Below are 7,034 nucleotides of genomic sequence, written 5' to 3' on the forward strand. Positions count from 1 at the left end.
ATGCACACACTCGTGAAATACAAGCACACACGTTTACACACACTCATCCGTACTCCTACATTCCCAGTCCCGTGTATGTAATTACATTCAAAGAGTCTGCATGCACATGTGTGTCTCCACAATGTGCTCACATGTTGAAAGAATACAGGAATCTCCTGACCTTGGATGCCTGAAAATGCCTCCAACTTTTCACGTTTTTTACTCATTCCATCCCTGCAACAACCCCCAAAAATGATATTTACCACATGCAATATCTTAAAGTGCTGTGAGCATTGCCACTGCAGGTGCAAGTGAACGGGGCAGAGTTGGAAGGTTGCAGGCATGTGATAGAGCAGGGTCCAAATGAGGCTAGAGGGAGGGGGTTATAGGCAGTGTGCAGAGAGCATGGGACCGTAGAGAAACAGATGCAAACCTCTTCAAAGGCATAAGATGCCATAGTACTTGGTAAATACAGATAGGGACAGAAAAGCGAGGGGGAAAGGCTAAAATGAACCCTGAAGTATGGGAACAGAGTCAGGGACATCAGTATGAGAGCAGTTAGCTGTAGTTATGCAAATAAACTGACAGGTAAAGAGACAACTATAGATATGGGTGTGAATAGGTTATTCCCGGGTCAGTCTACTCAGAGAGTCTTAACAGCAATGACATCCCAGTAGCAAGAACACTCAGCACCCACATCTTGGTTTCTAACACTATTCTCTTAAAAAAAAAAAAAAAAAAAAAAAAGGCTCCTTGTAATTATGGCTGATTCTATGGCAGGAGCAGGGAAAATACAAGATGTGGCCGGAGGATCTTGTAATGGCAGAATGTTAAGAGTAAGGAAATAATAAAAAAAAAAAAAATGGGGACATATCAAAGGGACATAATAGCCAAACCTGAAAGAGCTCCTGCCTCCTTGTTGCCAAATCTCTGATACCAACTGGGTGTCCTGCGATTCAGTGTAATTCTGACTTTATCTGGTGTTAGTAGAGACCCCACAAGTTAAGAGCAAAGTCCTTTCCAGGACTGCCCCCACTTCAGACACCAGTTACAAGTCAGGCATTCCCAAACCTCCTGTGCATCTCCAGCCAACTACAAATTTAAGGCTTTCTCTGAGCCCTGGTCTTCAATATTTGCTGGAAAGACTCACAGAACTCGGAAATTGCTATATGTATGATAATCCTTGATAAAGTTAACTCATATATTGGGACCCACAAAAATGGAGGCCACCCCAGTGGCCCCACTCACATCACAAATCTAAACCTAAATCAGCCTGCTCTTATGTGACACATCCAGCAAGGGAGCCAGTCACAGTCCTCCAACTCAGTTTCAGGTAGCTGACCATGCCCTAGAAAACACCTGCTAGTCTTCCTTCTAAGGAAATCCCTGACCTCCTAGCCAATCATGCACTGTTTCTGCACTGCCTCTTCTAAAACTCAATCTTGCCCCAAATCCCCCAGGAAGAGCACTCCACTCACTGCATGTGAGGCTCTGTCCTCCCCTCAATCAAGGGTTGTCTTCCCTGGAATAAAAGACAGCAAACTCATTACTAAATTGTTTTAGTTTTGTCATTTCTCATTTTATTAAAAAGGATAGCAGTAAAGATCCAGATGAAGGCATCCATAGAGCAAGGTTTGGGAGGACTCCCCATACAGTAGCTTTTGTCCCCCACCAATAAACTCCCAGTATCTTCTCCAGGTGTTTAATCCAAGCGTCACTACCTAGGCATGAATGATTAAATCATTGGCCATATGACTGAACTCAATCTCCAGACAGACTCCTAACTCTCCCCAGAGGCTGTGCTGCTGAGTGATTACATCTGATTGTGTAGGTGGCTTTCACAGGTGTCCAGTCCCCTTTTTGAAGTTCTGTGGGGGAACTCACGAATGGTGAGTTCATGACCCATGCCAAAGTCAGATCCCCAATGGACTGAGCCACCTAGGTACCTCTAAAATATTTCATTTAAGAAATGTTCTATTTTTAAGTAATCTCTACACCCAATATGGAGCTCAAAGTCACAATCCAGAGATTAAGGGATGCATGCTATACTGATTGAGCCAGTCAGGCCCTCCTTAAATAGTTCTAGGTTTCAGTTACCTCTTCTTTTTCCCCTTTCAATGGTGTCTACATTGCCTTGGTGGTGTTTTCAAAAGCAATACTACCCTTGTTAAACAAAATATGTTCATATACTCTACCTTCAAATTGCTACTCGTCTCCTGCACCAAGCTTGATGAAATGGTCCTCTGTAACATCTTGTATCGTCAGGTTGGAAAAGCAGAAGTCCATCTTGAAATCTCTTTCTAGCCAACACATCCAACTGCCATCAAGATTTAACACAGAACAATCTACCTTCTAAACATTTCAACAGTCCATTCAGTCTTTTCCCACATACCCAATCTGTTTACTGGCTGCCTCACACCTGCACTTTTTGGAAAATTTAGCTGACAACTCTTCCTATGTTCTTTGTCCACTGCAGTTTAGTCTTCAAATGTTGAGCAGAAAATATTTTCATACCCTCATCTTGCTCCATAAACATTATCGTATTGAAACATCTCCAATTTCTCTTAGATATGAGGTATAATATTCACAACATAGCCTCCAAAGCCAACAATAAGTAAAACCTAGTTTTCCCTCCACCTTCACTCCAGGCCATTTGCATCACAAATAGGATTTACAATTCCTGGATAATTGGAATTTAATGTCTTAGAAAATTTAATATCTTAATTTGAAAGTTACACATTCAAACATATTTCCAGTATGTTCACAGTATTTCAGGACTCTTTTATGGAATCTTAACTTAGGCACTATTACCAATAATAAAATACAATTATAAAAGTACACACATATTGATTACCGAAGATTTCACGTACCATGCTCTTTACTACTTCATATTAGGCTAGTGTCAATGTGTCCTGTTCACCCCTCTCTCTGTAATGAAGATGGCACATGTTTGTTCTTAACATTCTTTGAGGTCTCAATGCATCCATGACTGAACAGGTGGAAGAAGATTCATAATTCCCTGATGAGATAGGGAATTAAGTATTTCCTCCACAGAAGACAAGATACAGCCTGAATATAGTGGGGTCATGGTTCATGAGAACAAAGGGCTAGTATTGAAAACCACACAGTGATTAGTACAGCGACATTCACCAGCCACCAACTAGAATTATCCAAGAGAGCCAAGTAAACAAATGATGGACAAAACAGCATAAAACCGTACAAAGGTGGTCACCAAAACAAGGATGCTTTGGGTAGCTCTGGTCTCACGGTATCACTGGAGGGCCTCGGGGAGAGATTATTCCTAATGATACCCTGGACCCTCTGTTTGTGCCTGTGAAGGAGAAAAACCATGGAGTTTCTGGGCAGGGTCATGTGTCCCAAACACAAAATGTCATGGAAAGATGTCATTGCTGCATCTAATGAGCCTGTGATCTTGTCTCTATGCTGTGAAGCAGAACAATATACCAAACCACTTCTTTTGGTAATAGTTTTGTTGTTCCATTTACCAGTCATATAAATAGGAAAAAAAACATGTTTACGAACATGCGGAACACCCTACACAGGATAGTGGAGGGGCCAATGTATTTTGGAGCTTTGACTTTAAGCTCTGTCTGCCTTGAGTTCCCAGGGCTGATCATGATGGCCTGAAAGACACAAATGGACATACCTCTGGCCACTCTGTGAACACATAAGAGAACATAGCATCCATAATGATTGGTGAAATGTTTCAGCCCTAGAGGTGCCATGGTCTCTGGGATTCCTCTAGAGAGAATGTGCAAGGAGTTGGCTACAGTCAAGTGCCTGAGAATCAAATTCATGGGTTTGCCTTGCATCCTCTGAAGCAAAGGGACATCTAATGATAGAAGAGGGAGAAATTGCCCAGGATTCTAATGACAATGTGGGATAGGAAGATCACTGCTATATACAAATGCACTGAGGCCATTCTATCATTATTTAGAACACAGTATTCAAATTCACAGGCAGCTAGTTCTGCCTGAAAAGGTGTTTCAGACTTCATGGAAAATAAAATGTCCACTTACCTTTCCTTTCCCTTCAGAATGAACATCTAAACTGTATTGTCTTTTGTTAGATGTCCAAAGTTACATGTGTGTCTTTTTATAGCACTTACAATGTGTGGGTCACTGTTATTACTGCTTTCCCTATTGTAACTTATATAATATTCACAACCCTATGAGTTAGGAACTAACATTACTCTCATTCTATAGACAAGGAGAATTTAACCATGGGAAGTTAAGTGACTCATGTAAATAGTAGTAGAATCAGGATTTGAACCTGGGTAGCCTAGTTGCAATGACACGAATGCTTCCTACTATACTGTAGTCTGCCAGGAACCTCGTTATGGGCATAAACACACATACAGATGCCTTCTCATATTTTAAATTTATTTTACTTAATAAACCTGGTTTGATCATTTCCCACTTTTGTTTAAGTATCCTTTATAACGAATGTAACTAAGGAGTGAAGATTCAAAGGTCTTAATAAATTATACTTGCACTGAATAGTTTTATATGAGCCAGTCAGATTTCTTTAATGTAGACAACTGTTAGGATAGTAGCTGAACTCATTTCATTTTTTTCCTGGACCAAAAGGACAATGGCATCCATAACAAATTATTGTGCTGAACTGCACTATGTGCTAACATATAGGACATGAAATATCACATAGTGATAAAGCATGTTAGGGCATAAAATAAGTTAAACCTATTTAAAGATCACATCCCTGTATGTTTCTTGTTTTAGAGTAAACAAATGGAAACTCAAATCGATATTTGATTTGGAAAAGCTATTAAAATAAGTAAATAAATAAATCTGCAATATGGAATTTGAAGACTTGGAATCATGGGCATCTAATGAATTGAAAAGCAAGATAGGTGAGTGGTGAGCTGGGAATACTATTGAAGTGATTTTCACCAGAAGAAACATGGCTTAAAATTGCTTTTTTTTTTTTGATGAGATTATATTTTTAATTAATTTATTATTTTAAAATGAAATTAAAATGTAAAAATAAAGTCCTTAATACTTTGCTCTTTAAAACCCTCTATAGTGATGTTATCTTTTTCTTAAAGGATCTTTCCTAATTTTAGGAAAGAAGATTCTCTCACATATCAAGAGTCCACAGAGATTTTCAGTAGAGACACATTTACTGTCTCCATTAAGCACATGAAACTCAAGTTACAGAAGAGTAAATTTCAACAGTTCGCATTCAGTCACGCTGTTTCTGCTGTGAATCGGGTATTTCAGTTAGTTCCATCATACTTGTTGTAACATGCACATGCGTTCCCAGGGCTCCCAGTATTGCTCTTGAAAATGTCTCTGTGACTCTTGCTCATGGTATTGAATAGCAGACAAATTCTGAAAGTATGATTTTTTTTTAAGTAGACTGTCCCTGCCCACTGAGGGATTGGAACTCATGACCCTGAGATCAAGAACTGAGCTGAGGTCGAGAGTTGGATGTGTAAACGACTGAGCCACCCCAGTGCTACCTGAAATTATAATCTTGAAGCAGCATAAAATTCAGCCTCTGACAGCACTTGGATCAAACACAAAGCACCCCTTCAATGAGGATTTTGGTGAATTACATCATGAGCAGTCATGCACTGATTGACCAGTCTCTCTCAAGCTCAGCCTGTGCCAGAAGATTCTTTCCCAGACATGCTCACCTACCCAGATTCCTGCTGCATCTCCCAACTGTAGAGACTGTGGTCTCACACTAAACTAGAAGATACTCACAGACTCCTTCCTGCTGCCAGGACTGGAAGCTGGGTGTAAAGTAGCAGGCAAAGCATGTGTGGGAGGGAGGAAGCCAAACCCTGAGATAGAGGTTAGTGATTCTGTGACCTCACCTCCCCAAAGAATTGCCATCAACATGTCAGCTGTAGTGACAATGATAGTTCAACACTTGGGGAACTGAGAACGGTTCTGAAAAACTCTTTAATTACCAGGATCTATTAGAAGTTTCTAGTGAACATATCCAAAGTGACTGTTGGAGTGTTTGAGAGAGACTCTTCCTTTTCCGTTATTTCTGGAAGCAGACAGGGTCTCACATGGAAGGAGGAAATGCCGAGGTCTGAGCCACTAAAGACCAGCCTCATTGGATTCTGTGCCTCCCTGAGAATTTCTTTTACTCCTGTCTAATTCTTTGTTAGTCTTCAGACCCAAGTACCACCACCATTTAACTGATGGGTAGAGAGAAAGAATCCTCCAAATTACTCAAGAAGGATTTTCTATGTTTAAAATTTTCAATATCTGCAATTCATTTTAAATTTTCAATAAATGGAAATAAAGGACATGAGGTCAGTAAGTGAGATTAAAAATAACTTGTTCCACTTCCCCAACTCAAAACAAATTAACTAGAAAGCCTACATAAAATGGACATTTACTAGGAAGATACATTTTGCCAAAATTGACTTCAGTAGGAGGGAATTTAACCAGATCAAAATCCATAGAGAAGAGGAAGACATTTATCAGAGTCCCTTATGAATAAAAGCACCTGGATCAGATTAGCCGCCAGATTCTTCCATTCTTTTAAATACCAGGTAAGCTAATGCTACTTACTCAATTCAAGAACATCAAAGAGGAAGTAACATTTCCAAATTATCTTTATACATCACATAAAATTCTGAAACTAAAGCATCCTAAAGTTTGTACCAAAAAGAATACCACAGAAAGATGTCACCTTTTCCTACAGATGGTACCATGTAAAATAATGTAGCCCCAAACCCCTGAGAAATAAAATAAAAATATGATGAGCAAAGAAATTCGTGTCTCCAATTCAAGAATGATTCATTATTAGGAAGTTCATTAGTATGCTTCATCATATTTATGAAGAGAAATCAAGAAATCTTACTCATAGTTAAAAAACATTTTTGGAAGAATTCATCATGTAAGAATGTTAAATCAAAACACTAGGAAATTCTTTAGAATCTTTCCAAACTTGAGAAAACAAAGTCTTCATCCTGCTCATAGGAAATCACTAGAGATATTCCACTAAGGCCAAAAAACCACAGTAAAAAAAGGACGTGATCACCTGTTCTA

The 7,034-nt window shown here is 39.4% G+C and overlaps 1 pseudogene; it reads right to left on the reverse strand.

Annotated features, from left to right (window-relative positions):
- Positions 1 to 3,063: 3,063 nt before the first annotated feature.
- On the reverse strand, positions 3,064 to 3,922 carry LOC109260972 (vomeronasal type-1 receptor 2-like; annotated as a pseudogene).
- Positions 3,923 to 7,034: the final 3,112 nt, after the last annotated feature.

The sequence above is a fragment of the Panthera pardus genome, unplaced genomic scaffold, assembly GCF_024362965.1.
Source record: "Panthera pardus isolate Hobbes unplaced genomic scaffold, ASM2436296v1 HiC_scaffold_18, whole genome shotgun sequence".
NCBI lineage: Eukaryota > Metazoa > Chordata > Mammalia > Carnivora > Felidae > Panthera > Panthera pardus.